The 21854-nt window shown below is 32.5% G+C and overlaps 1 protein-coding gene across 2 annotated transcripts in view; it reads left to right on the top strand.

Moving 5' to 3' along the window:
- Window positions 1-21854, top strand: part of LOC110994475 (probable beta-hexosaminidase fdl) — an 87577-nt gene that overhangs the window by 20952 nt on the left and 44771 nt on the right. The window contains exons 2-3 of one of the 2 annotated variants that reach the window (XM_045629060.1): window positions 1211-1248; window positions 12580-12626. The gene's annotated coding sequence lies outside the window, so the exon portion shown is untranslated. The remainder of the gene's footprint in view (window positions 1-1210; window positions 1249-12579; window positions 12627-21854) is intronic. The other variant, XM_045629068.1, reaches the window with a different exon arrangement.

The raw sequence follows: 21854 nt of genomic DNA, 5'->3' as shown, positions 1-21854 counted from the left end.
CCTGAGCTTCAGGAAGAACCTCAGAAGTTTCCTCGCTAAGTTGCAGGCTTCACGGAACTCACCTCACTGCTCCTTTCAATTTCTTGCTAAGCTTTTCTTGATACGTTTACGCTGAAGAGCTTCAAACCCATGTCAAACAAAACACGACATAGGAACGCATTCTCGAAATACACGTATCGCGTATATTATAGCAGTCGAACAAAGTTTTATGCGTTCGAAATTTAAAAAATCCATTAAAACAAATGACAATCCTGGAAGCATCTTGCTGATTGTACATATTGCGAAACATACTTTGAACGTCAAACAAACTCATTAAAAATCAATTATTGTACAGAACATATGATTACTGCTTAGCTCATGTGGAAATTATTATAGAGCAATGCACGCTCCTAAATTGTAATGTTTGTGAACGTATTGTTATTTTATCAGCTGTATTATCTATAATGTAAACTCATGCATCTGTGAGTTTTCAAATGATATTATACATGGCAAGTAATCGCTTTAATTGACTTGTTATTTTATGAAATTTATTTATTGCGTAATCCTACAGCTAACATAAATTATATATAATTACAAACAAATACACTGAAAATATAGCCAAAGATGGAATACATGATACATTTTACTACAAAAAGATTTTAAAAAGGGAACAAACAAACAAAAGTCTTTAATAGATTTAACTAAGCCTAATTCGTTTGTATTGAGTGATGGTGTAAAATTTTTTTAAAGTACCATTGCACTTCTGCCGTATTATAGGCTGTTCATTGATGCCTTTATAAAAAAAACATTCGGACGTGGATCAATAATGTTTGAAGGCGGTTTCGACTGCCCGATAGATTTTACGACAAAAAAGTTACTTAAAGTTTGTAATGGTAATAATGGTAATAATAATTAAAAACGGTAATCTGTTTAAGCGAGGTCCGCAGAGGATGATGGATGTCATAGACATTCCAATATACCCTTTATATTTTAATTTGATAGTACTGTGCAGTGTGTGGTCTAATATAATCGATCTTTTTTATAAACATGTCTTTACATAATGGAATATGACGATCTAGCCTAACTTAGGTAATAAGTAATTTACGTGTAACCTAATTTATTCCTAAGGATATTTAACGTGTCTAATAACACTACTTACAGTTTCTAATAAATGGAAGACACTGTCTTCTTGTGTTCTATTATTACCTATAAATACATATTTTTGTTACAGATATTTCTACCTTTCCGCTGATTATGTGAAAATGAATTGTAAGTAGACTAGCATTTGTTTAATTCAAACATACTTAATTACGTATGAATGTAATGAAACAATTTACATTTGTTAATACGTATCGAAGCCTCAATAATTTGATGCGGCAAAATTAAATAGATCCGCGATAGATTTCACTAACCGCAAATTGACACCGAAACAAAATGAATTGTGCCGACCGAATTGCGATACGTCAGGAAATGAATATGAAGAATTATTACAACTGCCTGATATATTTATTTTTTTAGAACTAGGCAAACGGACATGAAAGGTCTCGCGAGTGCGTTGCCGGCCTTTTAAAAATTGGTACCCTTTTTTCTCGCAGGTCAAGTCGAATTGGTTCGGTAATACTTCATTGGGCAGCTGGTTCCACAAAGCGGTGATGCGCAAGAATTGTCCTGAAAAATTTCATAGTAAATCTTTAGTAGTCTCCACTGCAGTATGGGCCTCTTCTAAATCTCTGTATCACATGTCCTATTTGATCTACATTCATTGTTTCCTTTGGCCATGCGTTTTCAAGTCGATTTAATTATCAGTTGAGGAAGTCGAAAGTGTGAACTATAAACTCCTAGCTAGTGTGCATTATATGATCACAGTTCTCCTCTTGCTAAAGTCCTCTCTCACTTCATCCGCCTTCATTTAATTTGTTTTTTGTGTATACAATGAGGTGCGTTTAAATTGGCACATTTAATATCAATTGCAACATTAATTCAATTTATTCGGTCAGCCATTTGAAAGGCTAGGTCTAGTGCTACGGAAGTCGAATCGGCTTCTCTCTTTGAAATCTTTATCGTACCCGCCGACCCGTTTCATTTCTATAAGTAACGTCAAAATACTAACTGTATATGTTCTTTAATTACTTCTAATATATCATTTTGATGTTATTTAAATAAGTCAGAAATAAAACTGTTTGGTGATACCCATTCTATTTATTAGTAATCAGTAATGAGCTAAAGTACATATTATAAAAGAAACAACACTTATATAATATACAAAGCTATAACAGATAAAACTAAAACAATGTATCTGAAACAAATTCAATTGAAAGTCAAAATCAAGGGCGAAGAACAGAAGAGAAAAACTGGCAATAAACTGTCCACTCTTTTTTTTAAACATAAGTAAGTTAACGAAAAAGAGTACAGAGAGTTTTTTACACCGGCTTTTTCTCTCGGCCTACACCCTCTGTCTTCTTTGCCGATGAGTAGGGATGCCTACAGGTGCAAAATAAATGACGTGGAATAAGTGATACCTGTCTATCTTATGTTCCATAATAAACGTATTATTTTTTTTTTATTTTAAACGTAATAGACAAAAAGAAAGAAAAGTAAATTATTTACCTAAAACGACACTTCACAAGTGTCTCTTGAATTACGTTTTAGTATATTATACCCATATAAGAGAAATTCGCGCTTTAAGCGGTCATAGGCTTGTAGCATTTGAATTCTTTAACCTCAATACCAATAAATCCTCAATAATGGCACGTATAAAACAGTTATTAATACAAACAAAACATGAAAAACACTTGAATTTCTTTTGTTCGAAATTGATGTACAACGAATAAAGATCAACGTTATTTGCGATTTTTGCGTTGTTATTCTGAATAAAACACCGGAACCCTCGTACTTGGGCACAATGTAATACAAATTGAGGCGTAAACCGAGTGTTAATACAAGTGGAACGTATTGTTTTATAAGTAGGATTGAGGCTGAGACGCCGGTGTTCGAGGAGTCTTTGTTCTATAAACGTTCTAGGAATCCTGCTTTGCGCAAAAATGTTACCAGGGTTATAAAAACAAAACAAAGCATTTTGTTTTATTGACGCGCTAATATTGCGATTTTTTGACGGTAGTTGATTAAATAATTGCACACCCTAATAGACGTCTTCAAATAATTTGTATGCGGCTTCGGCAAGATAAGCAAACCCGCTCCACGAGTATTGCGTGTAGTTGTGTAGTTGTGTATTTGAATTTTGTAAATAATAATCTACTATTTTTTATTAAGATACAGATGCTATACACATATCGATACTAAACTATATCTAATTTCTAATTCGTTTGAAAGAAGGCCTCCACCATTGTTTAAATACCTTTACATAAAGTTACATAAACTAAATAAAATCCAATGATTTTGAGCAAAGTTAGGCCGTGGAATTAAATTTAAAAAAAAAGAATTTTATTAAAATAGTAGTTACGATACAAAAATTAGACAACCGCTCTAAAAATGATACACACAGACTAACTGAAGTCACTAGTCAACGTAATTCTCTAAAAGTCTGCATTGATGATGTAGATGAAGAGTTAGCATTATGGGTAACAATCTAGGGATGTAACAACACCATAGTGCACGCTTAAACGAAACAACTTTTTTTTTAACAATTGGCATTGAGAGTGTCCATGGGCGGCGGTATCACATATTATCAGATGAGCCTCCTGCCCGTTTGCCCCCTGCCTTTGCCCCTTCTATATAAAAAAAAACAATTTACAAATTAGCTGCCTAAATATGTTGGAACCTTTACTTTATTATATATCCTAACCAGTTTAAACAGTTTTCCCCAAGTCGAAATTTGTGCTATGTGAAGTGACGAATCTAATTCAAGTCGGTCCTTAAAAAGAAACGCTTCGTCGAATATGTATAAATCTGTGTTTTGAAAAATGTTTAAGACCTCATGAGTCACAGAATTTCGTTATAAATGAAAAGGCCCTTTTCCTTTATTTTTTTCATTTATTTCGTATATGAGAAGTAGATTAAATAAATATTTTCTTTAATAATCATCAAGAATTTATTGCATTTACTCAACGTTGTGAATGTTTTAGCAGTGGCCAGACAGTGTCGCACTTCATTTACAAACAGTTGAGTATATAATCGAGTTTCGTTTAACATATCATGTTTTTATCACAATTTTTTGGTTTCTTGTTTTTCATTTCGTGCTAAAAAACGTGAGATAAACCAGACGTAACATTTCTAAAACATTCATAAAAGTCAAATAACGGGGCTGTCTGCGCTATTCATTAAAAGTTTCATTACAATTAAAAATAGCATTTTATATCATTTACCTTCACAAACAAATATTATTCGCAAAGTAGTTTATGACAATGTCGTATAATGGATTTAGAAAATCCTTCAAACAAAATTTATTTGATATAATAAAAGTTCCTTCCTAATCTAATGATTGCATAAAGCTTTTCCATCATGGATCAATGATCAAGGAACGTCATACTCACTTAAATGTAATTGATTGTGGGGACGTCCAGGTGTCGGGTTGTCTCTCTTCCTAAAATATTACGATCCAAAGCAATACACCCTCTCTCGCGAGCCATCTTTATACGTAACAATTCTTTGGTTCTGTGATTCAAGAGGAGGAGAGGAAACTCTCATACCTTAAAAGAGAGTAATAAACATTCTGAAACCCTTAAATATTAATTTCCTTTATGACTTATGTCGTAGAGTATGTTTAGACCAGTGTTTCTCAAACTGTTTTGTGCTATGCCCCACCTTAGCTACCTAAAATTCTTATGCCTCGTCTATGTAACATACATAATTTATGTACTTAAAAATTGGATTGTTCACTTAAGAGTTAAAATGATTTATTTTAGGAAAAAATACTCTTTAGAAAATTGTTAAGTAATTTTCAAAACATATTGAAAAACTGAAATTCAAATTCCAAATAATGAAAATAAAGATTTTTATTAATTTAGTTAGTTCTGCACAGAGATTTTATATTATCTTCCAATTGAGTTATCTTCAGTCTCCCCGTCCTGCTGAAATCGATTGCCTCTTTAAAAATCGAATTGCCCACCTGTGGGGCGTAGGCCCCACGTTGGGAAACACTGGTTTAGACCATATTGTCCCTCAGCTACGTGAGCGTAAAGGTCACAACTAAAGGTCGTGTTTTGTTTATTTATTTATTTATTTCACTACATTTTTCTATCTTAACAGTAATTACTAATACGATAGAATTCCAAAATCCCACACCAACTATTCTAGATAAAAACATTAAAAATTAAACTTATATTCCTAAATCTATCTATCCATAACTAACAATATAGTTAGTCAAATGATATGGGTTATTTGCTTAAAAAATACTTTTCTTCGCTGCCACCGACTTGGAAATGTTCGGATTGGATTTTTTACTAGATGTGGCATTGATGGCATAGTCTGATATAATAATATTAGATCAGACATTTAATACTTATAGTAGTTGCATTTGCGATGCAATTTGATACATAAAAACAAAGAGAATGGTACGTATGAGTTTTATCCAGTAGTAAAGATGACGAGTGCAATAAAACTGCAACTGCAAAACTTGACTCGGCCAATCTATAAAAAGCGTTTTTATGTTGAAGTTATAAAGTTCCCAATAATAGTTGAAGTGCAATCACATTTGATATAAAAAGACTCATTGATGGTGCATTCCGTAGCGTATTAAAAAGTGATTGAATACTTTTCAACTAAATTCATATTTATTTATTTGCTTATCTGTAATCATGCAGCTGATTATACAAAAACATTCAATTATTTCCGAACCAATTCGACTAAGAGTCCTTCAAGAAAAGAGCGTTCCAATTCTTAAAAGGCCGGCAGCGCGCTTGTGAGCCTTATGGCAGTGCGAATGTCCATGGGTCTGCCTCCTAAAGAAAAACAAACAAAATACAATAACAATTATTACATTAATATAATGAATTGTAAAATGCTTTTATTATAATATATTCAATATAAAAAGATAACAAAGCCATTATATCTAATAAAGGATACCAGAATTTTTTATAATATTCTTTAAGCATTTTTAACTACTATAAATATATTTTAACACAAAATGGAGGAGGCCTTTTCCCGTAGATGGGTCCATATTGATTTATTATATTGATTATCTTTAAATTTATAGACATTGAAATTACTAATTATGATTGGAATTCAAATTTAAGGAGAAATAAAATACTAATAGTTTATTTTTTGATGCATGCACATGTTATGTACTTAATAATTAATCATATGATATACTTGTTTAAAATATATTATTCATAATGTAAATAAAGAGGCTATAATAATAATTATTTTGTTTTAAAATCTGAAGATACATGACTGAGTTACGTAAATAGATTGTGGGGGAATGTGAAATTATTATAAAACATCGTCTGCGTATAATAAAAACTTACTGTATTTAATATTATCTCACCTTAGCTAATGGTATACTGAATTAAATTTCCAATTGTCACGCTATATATTGCTTTTTATTATTAACGGCATTTTCATACGTTTTAATATATTTGTTGAATCATCGATAATGCACAGTAGGATGCCTTATGAACGAAAATATGAGCGGCTTATAGAAATAGTACAAAGAATAATCCGGCGTAACTACTTATATGTATTACCCCATTTTGTATGTTTTTGTTGGACGCTTGTATGAATCACTTGAACTACAGAGAGAGCAGTCAGCAATGTATACGTTCTTTGCACTAAATGTTTTAAGGTTAGAACAGACTTAAAGGGCCTGCTTCCGGCATTCATTGGGCTGTATGTGCCTGAAAATTATTTCAGTTCTCGGAGCCTTGTAGTTCTGTAGAATGGAGCTAACTAACAGTATATCGCCAGCAGTCACCAATTGCGCGCATGATTTCGCTATTTAACCGTTTTCTCTGTTACAGACCGGTAGTGGATATTTTTTTGACAGCCTAGGGAAGACTTAGTATCATATGTTTTTATAGAGTAATATCATTTGTTATTTGTCTATACTTTATATTAATGGATTGGTAATTTTGCTGTAAATACATAAAGAAATAATGCGCGTGTTGCGTGACTTTCGAGACTATCTTATATATGCTTATGTATGTAAATTGTACTTAAAAGCAATATCCAATATCGAGTGAGAATGATTATTATTTGATTCACGAGGGTACGTATTATTTTGGGTTAAAAATGTTCACATTAAATAATAATAATAATATATTTATTTTCTCACAAAAACAAAAACATATAAAAACATATACAATAATTGTCATTCTTATTTGGACCACTGCTATTGCTTAAGTGAGACTGATGCCTGTTAAAGGTTGTGCACCTGTGTTACAGGTCATCAGGCCTCCACCACTTCGTATCGACAAAATGATAATATGTAAAGAATAGACAATTATATTAATTATAAGGAAACCACATGGTGTATGCGTGTGTGTTTGTGTATGTGTGTGTTTGTGTATGTGTGTCTGTGCATGTGTGTGTTCTGAATAATTGACGTAAAAATATTGCACATTTATACTCCAAATAATTATTAACTAAAATTTACATAAAATTTGATTAAATAAAAGACAAATACAGTAATAAATACATTATATTTTCTACAAGCACGTATCTTAGGTACTTTTATAATTATTTACATGACTACCCGTGGCTAAAATACGCAGTTGGTAACATGTGTAGGTAAATTAGACAAAATGCGAATGAAAGACGCATTGTGGGTAATTGACATTTGAAATGCTTCTGTGTCGTCCACAGAGCGACAATATTCCAGAACGTTTGGTATATGTGTTCATGGTTATCATTGCAATAAGTTCTGTATCTGACAACTTCATGAACGTCGGTCCACTTTAAAGTTTAGTTTTTAGTCTAGTTTCAAGCAATGGTTCAACACAATCTTTTTTTAAGTTTCCTAACCGTGCTGGAAACGAGATGTGATTTAGGATAAGCTGTTGAAAGTTTTCAGCATCTTTTCTGTGTACAATACAATGTAATGAATTATTAAAAATACAATACCGCAAGCTTTAATTATTATATCATTGCTCTAACAAACAGTTATCATGTTCATTACAGATCAACTTACTTTTAATTAATAAACTAATGTTTTGAATGTAATATGCTATGCAGGGATTCGTATCGGGATGGTGTTAATTACAGCCGTAATTAATTATTTACTAACAGATAAAAATTGCAACAAAGATTTATGTGACGGTAGATTATATATTGATTTAATTTTACCAGTCAACTGTAACGTCGATTTACCTTACAATAATAGTAATACGTTTATACAATAAAGTATTTTACTAAAACTACTCATGCCGGGATATATTGCGTAAGTACTTCTTGCTGAAAATAAATGAGAATTCAGTTCAGACGTACGTTTTATTAATTTAAAGAAAATAATCAGCAGCGACATTCACATACGCTTCCCACTTCACTGCCTAGTACATGATAATAGTTGTGAACATAATATCGAATAAATGTCTTATAATATTACAATGCCATTCTATGTTTTATATAATCTTAGACTAGTCATAAGAGTCAATATTACCGTTACATCTAGACACCTAAAAATAAGCTCAAACTTATGTGTGACTGATAGCGTTTAAGGCCTGCATCAAATCATGTAACCAGCTGGTACCACTTTTTAGAAGTTGGAATTAAATAAATATATGGAACCAAGAATTTATCTTTTACGTTTAGCTAAGCCTGTTCAGTAATTTTGGAACGGCTTAAGCAAGAATGATGCAACATTACTATCTTTGTACATATAGTCAACTAAAATAAAGTAATATGAACCTATAATTCACGATAATTCAAAGTTACATTTGTTCAGTTTTACTGAATCGGGTACTCTATCCACGACATAAGCTACATTTATATGTTATGAAAACTTCGACTGGTGTACTGTCTGCCAACTTCGTGTGTAAGTATTCTAAATGTCGAAAATAATCTTAACAGTATGTATCCATTGGAATACCTTAGTATGATACTACCAAAAACTTTTTATCCAATTGAATTTTCGTATTTTAAAAAATCACTTTTGCAAACATAAATACAAAAAATTATCCTTATAATTATGTTTTTTTTAATTGAAAGAAGATTTTCGTCTTGAATACATTTTAACAAAAGTCACATATACACAAAAACTACAGAAAGTATAGGCATTAAACATAGTACACTAAACTTAACAAACGAATCTATGGCCATAGATCAGATAATGATATGTACATTTTAGCTCAGTATGGCTTATTAATATATCGAGAGTTTATATTTTAATATTGCCTTCAAAAATTTTTAATAATTTAATTGCTCATCCTGTAAAGTAATGAAACTGCACTTATCATATTCTGACCTAATGCCACAGATATAATTATTAATTCCTAACATTTTGAACAGTCTGTAAATCAATCAATCAATTTCTTGCTCTTCCTACTATATATTGAATAATGTATGCATACGCCACCACATCATGGCGACTAATAATTTCTGGTGCATCGAACTTCACAACATTAAATGTGTTAATTATACAAAACAATCAAACCGGTGTAGCATTAAACCTAGTTCAGCGTGGGTTAAATTAGTTCCGAATCGGTGTTTTAATAATTAAACTTTGGTGTGGGAATATGTTGTTCGAAATTTTCATAAGCGGTCTTATAATATGTGGAATATAGTCTTTGTCACTATTTAAATTAAGCTTATTAAATTAAATAAATCAGTATAGATACTTTATTAAAATTGGGTCAGAGATTTCTGAATCAAAAAAAATGAAAAATTTGTCAATTTAATAGGCACACGCCAACGACTTTTGGGGTTTAATGAGCCTATGTTTAATGCGCACATAGAAAGTACTACGACCTCAGGGATGAGAGTCGATGTTTTTTTTTTAATGTTAACATAAACTGAGGCCCAGACCTATAGTTTTGGCTATGGTTTTATGTTTCTCTGTGACAAAGACGCATTGGAAAGCGTATAGAAATTATATATGTAGGAGCAGTACTATACTAGTTTATTTAGTTAGCCAATATTGCCAGATCTATAAATTATTATTAATGTTTTTTAAACAGGCAATGTCTTATATGATGTTAAGTGATTAACGAGTGAGTGAGCAATAGTTAATTGTCAATGTCAGTCAATCATGTGACTGGGGTCGCCATTAAAATTTTAAAAATGGAACGCCGACCCATTTCGGGTTGCGGTTATGCACCTATCTGAAATAATAACTTTGTGCTGTTCGATCTATTTATAAATGACAATAGCTTAAATAATTGTGTATGTTCTATTTATTATAACCTAGTGTCTTTTAATAAGACGGCCGCTTCGTACGAAGGCAGTTCACTATCTGTCTTCACTTTGTGGCAACGCGGGCACGCTTCAGAGACCACCTCCTGAAATTAATAGACTTCTATTAAGGCTCATTCAATCGAGTTAGGCTTTAGTATATTTTAAAATAGAATTAATACATTTTAAAGAATTATATCATTCATTCAAAGCTTTTTATAAATTTGACGAATATTTAAATGATCCTTATCCTTAGGATTTTTGCTCGGAAATTTGCTCCAGTTCAAAAAATAAAAAACTTATCGTTTAAAAAAAGTGGCGGAAAGTTTCTTGCCAGTTCTTCTTGCCCGCTCTACGCCCTTGACTTGCGAAGTGATAGTAAATGCAAATTATTGATTTGACTTATTTTCTGACGTTCAGAAGTGTACTTGTTTAACGATATGAATAAAATTATTTTGACTTTGATATTAAGTGACTTTGATACTAAGTACCCATGGACACTTTCTATGCCAGTTAGCTCGCGTTTGAGTTGCCGGCGTTTTCAAAATTTGGTACATTCTTTAAGCGTGTAAGTAGTTCCTAGATCGTACGTAGTAAATTTTTAGGTATGTCGTACCTCTAATGTTATACAATCCTTGTGTGATGAATCTGCAACCACCAGATCATAAGCTGGTGGTGGTCCAGCAACCTCCTCTTGTTGTACCTGGAACATTACGTTGTTAATATAAAGCTATACTTAGCTATGAAGTAGGATGGTTTTGTATAAATTAATTTATTTATTTGCGTTTTTAAGTATTAATTAATCAATAATTTATTAAGAAATGTTTTCTATATTATTCCACACTGATCCTGACACTAGAACATTCCTGTGTGGGTGACCATATTCCTACCGTTTTTTAAACTTTTAACTTAACTTTTACGGAAAGCTTCACTACATATGAAGGTTTCGCTAAACCGCATTCAACCAATAAACTGAACAATTATAGCTCCAATTGGAGTTTCATTTCGAAAGTACTTCGGTGGTTCAGATAGAGCCATCGTTATGAATATCTTTTATCAAAAGTTTCGTGATTTTTACGCTGATGAATTGAGTGTACTGTGTGTATATTGACGTTTGATTGGTTGATTGGCCGTGCTGTCTAAACAAATCAAACGAATTCGTTGTTTCAATATTTTCAGCTTAGATTTTTGGATAACAGCCTCACGTCATCTGTAAATCAGTCTTGTTTTGTTGAAGTGAAACTTCTTTATTGGCGTCTGGAAAAAAATACCGTCACATATTTCAGTTACGCGTCACAGTTTTCCGTTACGCGCTACCTTAAACAATATAATTCATATTTCAGTTACTATAAGCCACTGATAACAAAAATTTATAATAATGATTTAAATTATAGTAATAATTCTATTACAATTAATGAAATTCTATAATATTCTTTAAGTACTTAATTAAAAGGTAAAATAAATTAATTGTATAATATATGATGTCTATGATAATAAAAGCTTTTTATTAAACTTTATCGTATTTATCTTTATTTGACAAATTTCTGTACAGTTGCATATTCATCATTGTTTGTATCATTTTTCAAAATAAAGAAGTTTCACTTCTTACGTATATACACTAGTTATTTAGTAACACTTTATAATAACACTTAAAAAAATTGTTCATATTCAAATTTAAAAAAAAACTATTAATATGGTTCAAAATCTTGATACAAAATACTGTTCTACTTTCTTGAGAATAAATTTTTTTTTTCAATAAATGTGGCTATGGAATCATTAAAATAGAATAAGTATATGTTTCAGACAGGTATTATTTGCGCTCATTAACTAGTATTCATTAAACGAACAGTTAAAAGGTTAAAAAAAAACTCAGCTGAGCAAATAAACGATGTTTTGATAACACTCCCGCTAGAGTTGGAATTAAACGGTAATAGAACCCTCATTCGACTTAAAATAATAATTAATCAAGTACATTCAACATTTATTCTAATGTGTCTGTCGCAGTAAAATAGGTGAATGAGAGAGTTAATTGAATCTCTAGACAGTTGATTACAGATCGTTATTCAATAGATACACTAGAAGGGGATTGAAATAGAATTGTGTCAAAATGTTACTGTATCTGAATTATAGGCTTTTATCATAATTATTATTCTGTTTTTTTTTCTTTTTAAATTGGACAACTAAAAGCATTAAAAGTATTTTTTACATATATTAATTGTTTCCACATACGTTGGCATACACTAACTAATAAATATATACCTAATAATATTTTTATCAAGGCTTTATTTGTGTTTAACATAAAATATTTTTCTTTTTCAGATGCACAAAGCTGATGTTATTGGCATATCTTTAACTTATTTGTCATGGTGAGTATTTCAATGAAAATTATTGAGAGTAGGATAAAAAAATGAAGATCTAAGACCAAGCAAGCTTGGTGATACCCTCAGAAGTAACAGCCTACTTGACCAGTTTTCTCAGGACGAACATGGGTTTGTCCAAAGAAATGGTTGATAACCATCAGTGATCTGGTGTAGCAGTTCGTAACCAGAAAATAAGGAGATACGTTTAGACAGCTTTATTAATTTTCGTTTAGTAAAATAGTTCTGAAGTTTTAGTGAAATCTATTTACATGCATACATTTTACGTTAATAGCCTTTTTTTAAGGAGGTGGAAATGCACTAATGCAGGCCCGCATCAAGAATATCGAACTTGACGCGGGGACTGTGGGGCTGGATCTACACTCAAAACCCTCTGCTATTCAGAGGGGTAGCCCTACCCTCTAAAAACACCTCAGCCCATCACACGCCCTTAAGATGGGCCCTCGGGGTTCGCTAGGCATTCTACCCAAGGAACGTTAATAGCCTAGTCCAACATCTACTTAGGTACCTTCTGTGCCTAACAACGAAAAAATTGTTTTTTAATCAAACCCAGGCTTTTTTGTTACATATGCCTTGTCAGTCACTGAGCAGGTGTGGTATAACGAAATGGAAGATAATTTAGTGTTAAATGAGACGTCACTCATTAATTTAAACGAATTACTGAAATTGACATGGAATTCCCATTTACCGTGTAATGTATTTTAAATTTACTTTTGTAATTATAAAACAAATTGGTTCGGATTTTACAAATGTAAATGAAGACGATAACATGTGCGTACCTACGAACAAAGTATTTGATAGTAAAACAAGCCTTTAAACGAGTTCATTATGATGTCTGTTGTCCATAAATCAAGGACTATTTTATAGTTTAAGGGTCAAAATTCTCTACAGTTTTGACGTACGTAAAAAATTGCGATCTAACGTTAAAGTTTTATTCTAGTAGACCAAAATCCCAGGGCAGAATTATTTGACTAATTTACTTGACTTTATACAAATATGGTAAATTCTTTTTTAAATTGTAAGTTTGGCGTTTCTTGCCCATTCTTCTCTACATGAAACTACCTTAGGAAGGGGCAACTAGAATCATATCTATATTTTATTTATCAAAATTGCCATTTTAAGTGACCTAATTGGAAATAATGATTTTATTTGATTTAACATAAATGTTAATCACTGTTAAACATAATGAATTATAACATAAAAATTCATCACACTATATTTTTTTTTTAATAATAGGGATGTGTTTTCTCTATTGGTGATATAAGAAGTAAAACAATCGATTCATTAATTTTAGTATGAACAACATGTTCGAAGTTGGTACACAATAGTCTGGCGCAGTATTTATAGGACTATACTAGGAAGACTAAGGTGGTGCACGCTACAATAACACCTTAGTCTAGGAGCCATTAGGAAATGGCTAGGCTATGTAGGTAATATACATAATTTGTTAAATTAAAGAAAATTATTGTTCACTTAAGAAACTTAAATGATGGCTATAAAGAATAAATTACTAGGATTTTTTTAACGAAACACAGTATGTACATTTTTAAAACATAGGTAATGAAAAAATTATTTCGTAATCCTACAGCGTAATCTTTACATAAATTATATATAATAACAAACGGATACACTGAAAATATAGCCAGATATGAAATACATAATACATTTTAGTACAAAAAGGTTTAAAAATTAACAAAAGGAAATCATTCGATACATGTAACATTGTGTAAAACTGAGGGGTAGTACGTGAAGGTGGTGTATATGGGGTATGCTCATGTTGCATTTGATTTTGCGCTATGAATATTCTACAAGAAAATTAATTTTTGATACCCTTAAGAATCAAATTGCCTCCTTGTAAGAATCACTGGTCTTGAAAGTCTCAAGCTACAAACACAGTTCTCAGTACAATAAGAATCTGGGATACTTGATCGTTACTTCACCTGTTATGGGCTATCACAAGAAACATCAAATTCCGTCCAATGTTCCAAACATTGCATATTTGTTATCTAAATAGATTTAAGGTATCTTTAAAATTGATTAAAAAATGCAGATGGCATCAGCAAACTTCTATTCTTTGTGTGATCTATCAAAGCGAGTGGCGAGTTCGAGTATACCTATTATTACCTCCACTTGAATAAATTAAAATAAGTAATTTTACACACGAAATTTGCATATAAATTGTTTCACCCACTAGTCAATGTTATTAATATATTGTTGATATTATAACATGTAAAAAACAGTAGTTTATACGAATATTAATGACGCATTCTTTAAGGATAACAAGTATTTAGTATAAACCGAAACAACCCAAGACTCAATGTCGCCGTGTCGTCTAGGTAATGTCAGGTAATGTCCTCTTAAACTGATCATAATTTGAAGTCTAAAGAGTTGAGGTCTGGGCGTCATGAGGGTCAGTCTTCAGTTATTATAAAGTCCGGTTTCAAGCCACGTTTGGGTAGTTCGTGCCCTGTGATCCAGGATACAGGGTGTGTCAGGCACCGGAGGCTGATCATCTACTTATCTATTAGATTGAATAATAATCATGAAACAGATTTAGACATTTGAGGCCCAGGCCTAAAAACAGTAGTGCTTAATTTTTTTAATAATTGAAATCATAGAGATTCTCATCTATGATTTCAATTTTTCAGTTAAGTAAATAATGAAATTAGCTTTTGTTTATAACTTCTAATGAAAACAAACGATACGCTGTTCTTTTGGACGTAGGCCTCCTCCGGCCTTCTCCAACTCGACTGACACTTTTGCCATTTAAATTCCAAAAGCCACACTAACAATACCAGATAGTGCTCGCGTAGAATACTAAATGTACACATTTTTCGCTTGAAATATAATCTCGCTCTAGTATCAATTAGGGATAATGTGATTTGGATCAAGACTCCCCAAGCGAGGTATGCGAATTGTTATTGTGGGTCGGGGAAATCACGGAGAGATCCTTATGAAATACTAATGACCAATAACGATATGTAGAATGCGTTATTATAAGTATTCTTTGGAACGTGTGTTATAGTATGTAGATTCTTATGAGACCTTGTGATAGAGATTGTATATAGCATTTTACGGATTTTATGATTTTAAGGATACCTACGTAACGAAAAATGTTATCTTACACATTGACTATATTGCCTTATATCTTTTGTAACTGTTTTTTTTATTTCTGTTATGTGTGTTTTTGTATAAGGCGATAAAGGATAAATAAATAAATATGTGTATGTGTAAAAATATAAACTAAAAACAAATACTAAGCGTTAAACCAGATTCCAGAAGATAAACGTATGTAAAAACGAGTACAATTTTCATATAAGGATTTCATTATCTTACTTTCAATAGAAATCAATATCTACAAAAGAGTACGCAATACCAGATGTCTAATAAAAAATATTTTGCATTTAAAAGTCTGTTTACCCAAAGCTTTAGGCTATAAAAAATCGTACTACGATCGAATTAATACTGGCGAAGAGCACAGCAACCACCTGTACCTGTGATAAGTGTATTCCTTAAATATTACAGGAATATCAATTCATTGAGAGAAGTGGAAAATTTAGTAAAATTGTACATTCATGAAGGCATCTTTCATCTTATCAACAAGGTGTTTGGGGTAAAGAAAATTTAAAACCCATAAGTAATGGACAGGGCTGCGTCCATTTCTATTTCCATAACGACTTTAAAAGCCGAGGTTTATTATAAGCAAATAAAAGCCTACTGGATGCCTAAAAGGGTGAGTCATCGCAGCCTATTTAACTGGATGCGTTTGCGGCCTTTGCGGGACGAGTCTGCTCTTTTTAGAATTGCCGGTGGTGCGTCATTGTGCTTTGATTCTTTGTCAGGATAGAAAAGTTTAAGAAGGCAATCAATAATACAGAGCAGAAAGTTCAAAAAGGTTCTATGTTGATTACAATTAAAAACATACCAAAAGCAAAAGTTTTATGACATAATTCAGCGAAGACGGGCACAAATAACACTTCATTAACGCTAAAGACGCTGCTAATTGCAGTCCTCACTTTTTGCAGGACTAGTGGAGCTTTAAATAAGTTTACTTAAGTCATTCAGACATCGACTTAAACAAATGCTTGTTAAGGCATATTCAGTTATAAAGTGTGTAGTGTTAATTGTTTTAATTTGACAAGTAGTGTCCCTCATTAACGCTCAATTAATTGCAGGCGCTGTTTTGTATTATAAATATAAGTAATAAATCACTGGTACTACAATCTTTTTAGAACTGGGCCTCGTATTTCTGTAAGTTATTCATGATTATTTATTATTCTTATAGGTTTCTTGTTCCTTATTCTAATAGATGCCGTCGACTTTTTAAATCTACGGCAAGCCGATTTCTTCACGATGTTTCCCTTCACCGCTCGAGCTAATTTTAAATGCACACATAGACAAAAAAGACAGCCGGAGATCGAACCTACGACTCGTGAGAGTCGCACGCTGAAGCCACTAGACAAACTCTTGCATGACTTAAATGAATTATCATCACTGTTGTTATTACTTATAAAACTAAAGGAATGTAGGATCATATAAATTAAGACATAATATATTGTATATTATATGCACACACACTCATTTAAATACACAATCATTCTGGCACACTATAGGTCTTATACGACTAATGTTTAATTAGATGTAACACTTAGACTAAATTTTCTTTAAAGATAAACCATGCACCAGTAATTATAATCTAGTTACTCAACACAGAGGCTCCCTGGTGTGGGATTAGCCATAGATATGAACTTGATCTATGGCTAATCCCACACCACAACCATATTTGTTATGAATATGTATATTATTTTTTACATAAGAAATTCGATGACAAACAAAAATCTTCGTTAATACCATTAATTGAAGTGGAAAATATTTGGAATTACATTCTACGAGTAGTATCGGAAAAATAATATTCTAATACCTTTGAGTATTTTACTGTTTGTAATAAAAAGGAAATATCGAGAGATCTTGGAAAATATTATTTTTAATCTCAAGTCCGTCATAGCATGTACTGCAATCATATTAAAACCAGAATTCCCGAGTTTAATGATATTTTCAAGATACGACATGATTATTTCTGTAATTACTTGATATTTTATTGATACTATATTTGTTTGGATTATGTTTAATAATTCCGTAGATTAATAAATTACTGCAGTTGTACCAGTTTAAGATTTACACCCGAACCCAATAATGTATCCACAATCTTAGATTGAAAACAATTTAATGTGAGACCGTGACAGTCGATCGATCGCCTATCTGCATCCCAATAACCAAACCCTACGAAGACAATCCATCTTTGGCGACGGATAGAATGCAATCTCTTCGCTCTTTAGACTCATATTTGATAATCAATATAAAGTAAATAAAACCATACAAATAATATTAAAATATACATGTCCATGTTTAAAACAAATGAAATAGCTTTTTAGTTATTTTAAAAATTGGTGTAAGTTAAAATGTTAAGATAGGATCTGAAAGTCTATCCACATACACCGATCCGACTTGTTACGCTTTTTTTTGAAGGACCCTAGCCGAATTGGCTCAGAAATACTTCAGTGGGAAGCTGGTTCCAGATAGTGGTGGTGCGTGGCAAGAACTGCCTTAAAAAACCCTCACTTACGGACGGACCGACATAAATTAAATAAAACATTGCTATGCTATCTCTAAGTAACATGTTATTTCTCTTGTAAGTCCTTGGCCCGTTTCAAATGAAAGTTTGAAATATAATTTAATCCAACGTTATGAAAATCTCAAAAGTCAAAGTTTTAATTAGGTGCATTAAGGAAATTGTATCAAAATACTTGGGAACTAAGTTAAATGTAATTTAATTGTTACCTTGGCAAGTTTTATTTAAATATTTTTCGAATTTATTAGTGTTATAATTTAATGCAGAGCTAGGTAACTCGTTTTTTTTTTTCTTTTTGTATCATGGGAGTGAATCTTTATTATTAATGACAACACCCATTCCTGAAGTCAATTTCAATCAATTTTTCTGTCAATGTGCACATTAATAGTCGCACGATGACAGAAAGACATCGTGATAATGGTAGGGGAGCCCACGATGCTAAATGGGGATTTACTCGAGCGTCGTGGAGACCTATTGGGTTGCAAAGCTTAGATGATAAGAAGAAAAAAATGTTATATGATATATACCTTTTCATCGGTGGGGAAAGCGGCTATAGATGTTTAAATATGTAAAAAAAAACTGTTGCATGGACATACTCGAGCGCGTCAGACATTGATAGCATCAATGTCCTACGTATTTTTAATAATGTACGTATGTTAATCTGATCATTTGCATGATGGGGGTGGTTGTACGTAAGGGTTAAAAATGAAAAAAAAAAAAATTTAATCGAGCGCGTCAGGTTTTCTAAGGGGGTGTTAAGTGCACCAAAACAAAAGCTCTCATTCAATAATCTGACGATTTCGATCTGACGCAAACTCGCAGCCATTATTATAATGTGCAAAAAAAATTCGCCATTTTGAAATACTCGAGCGCGTCAGATTAAGATATATATGGTTCAGATTTATATTCTAAACGTACTGTCTCATAATCTGACGATTATCTAGAGGGATTTGCCTGATCTGACAAAAAAAAATATTAGAAAAACGGTTCACCCTAAAGGCCATCCCTGCAATTCCATTCTTGGGCGCTTAAAATTGTACTTATGAGCTCGCTGAGTTCAAAGAAATAATATTTCTATGCGTTTGAGTTCTCCCAGCTCGAAAGTCTGATAGAAGTTTCATAGAACACTATTTTTGAAATTTTCAAACCCCAATAACTTTTGAATGGATCAAGCAATTTTCCCGCGGTTGACGGCGATCGACGCATTTTTTAAGCTCTAATTATTTAATTTCATCAAAAACGATAATCCGATATGAAATGTTGAAGTTATGTGATAGAAACACTTTTTTCGGTTTTCTTTCGTTCACGATATCTCTCGAACGAATCAACCGATTTTGACCAGTTTGGTGGCGATCGACGTCGTTTTTCAAGCTTAAAGGTAGATTAGTTTTTGAAGTTGATGGATAAAGCCGTTTAAAAGTTATTGCAAAAAAACACTTTCAAAAAAACAAATTGTTATTTTTTTAGATTTTTCAAAATTTCTCAAAATCTATCGCTCCGAATTAGTTCAAATTCACATGAAATCTAATTTTGAGGGAAACCCGGAGAAGGAAATGTAGGCATCACGCAGCTGCACGCGTTTATCGCACGAACTTTATCGACGAAATTTTGTTATTTCGGCTTGCGGAAATCGTCAGATTATATATTTTTCAATATTCTTGAATTATTTAATTCAAAATAAATAAAAAATTAGCTACGCTCGAGAATGTCAAGATGACGTTTTTTTTTTACAACTTTGCTGCCCTCCCCTCTCTTTACGTCACTCTCAAATTGTCAGATTAGAGGAATATACACTTTTTAGGATGTGATTAACTCACACTACCTTAATCTGACGCGCTCGAGAATGTCTGATGATCAATTTTTTTTTACTAATCTGATCCTGTATCCTTTACGGGCGGCCTTATATATGGGCCTCATATTTGGTGGAGGTACTTAACCGGGTACAAGGTATCCCCCTGTATATTAATCTGCCGCGCTTGAGTAAATCCCGAAATCCCCTCTTGGGCTCCCCTACTATAAAACAAGCGTGCTGTAGACGCAAAATGTTCACGGGTATCAGGCACAGAACGTTGATCAAAATCGAAAGACAATAAATATACAAGAGACAGGTGCAGCAATCAAAGTTCAAGACAAGCTTGTAGCGCCAAGGCCTATTCACTGGACCATTAAAACTAGCAGGTAAGCGAGCCGTGGTTACGTATAGAAGACTTTTAGTTCGAGTAACTCTAGGATTACAATGAAAGGAAAATTTGTAGGCAATATCGTTTACCCCATTTTTTTTTAGCGTTTTTTAACCATAACCTCTGGCAGGCTTCGTATTTATTGATCTGAAAGGAAGTTGCCCTCCAATCTCCATGCTCGAAATAATTATTGTTTGAGGCATAGGACTCAGCAGCTTCGAGTTATGAGCGCAAACTCAACGGCAAAGGTTTTTTATGAGTTCCGTATTTTAAGCACTGTACCTAACAGTAAAAGTAAAAATGTATTATAGACAATAGAACAATAGTTTCTATTTAAAGGTCCGTCTCGGGGTTCAATTGGAAAAATGGATTGTCTGAAAATAGCGAGACGTGTTAATAATACACTTGGGAAGGTTAACGTAGGAAGTTGGAAAGGTTTTGTGAATCGAAAGGGTTGTAACGAAATAACAGAATTTAAAATTACATACGAATTTATACGATATTATTGAAGGCTGATCTTCATTATCATAAATTGTTTGTTTAAAATGAGTATATGATATCTGTTATATGCAGTATTTTCATATTATATATTTGTTTTTTGATATTTTAACATACATTATTTTTTATAATTACCTACGTAAGCAATACCACCAAAAATCCATGGTAAATGCTTCGAAGATGAGACAATAGGTCAAATTGTTATGATGTTTAAGCTTCTAATTCTACACGCCCGTACTCCACAACTAATACTCGATACTAGTATCAAAACAGAACTAACCTAACCACCAACAAGGCTCCAGAAGATAAACCACTCCTTGTATGGAAATTGTATTCGTTTTTACAACAAACTACAAACAGTATTTGTTAATTGTGAAAATCGATACTTAACATGGCATTGAGATAACCGTATCAGGATAACGCCATTAACGAAACGAAGAGGAACTCAACAAGAGTGCGTCATCGCAAACTGGCCTTAATTCATCCGAAATTGATTAGCTGTTTTTAACCACACTCATTTTATTGTTTGCCTTGTCGTCGTGATTGATTATTATTTACTAACACATTAAATAGCAGTGTTGGTCTAGTGGCTTCAACCTGCGATTCTCTTCCTTGGGGTCGTAGATTCGGGCTTACATGGAATTTCTGTCTATGTGCGCATTGAACATCGCTCGAACAGTAAAGGAAAACATCGTGAGAACACCGGATTGCCTTAGACACAAAACGTCGACAGCGTGTACCAGGCGCAAGAGGCTGATCACCCCTTACCTAGACTCAGATATGATCAAGACAGATACCGAAATTATAGGGCTAAAAAGAATGTAGCGCCATTGTTTTATATTGCTATAAGTAGATAAATAATAATCCAATAATAGTTAATTCTTCAGTTTCGCTATGTCAATATGTATT

The sequence above is a fragment of the Pieris rapae genome, chromosome 1 (genome assembly GCF_905147795.1).
Source record: "Pieris rapae chromosome 1, ilPieRapa1.1, whole genome shotgun sequence".
In the NCBI taxonomy this organism is placed as follows: Eukaryota; Metazoa; Arthropoda; class Insecta; order Lepidoptera; family Pieridae; genus Pieris; species Pieris rapae.
The sequence above is the reverse complement of the archived record's forward strand: the minus strand, read 5'-3'. Positions and strand labels throughout refer to the sequence as shown.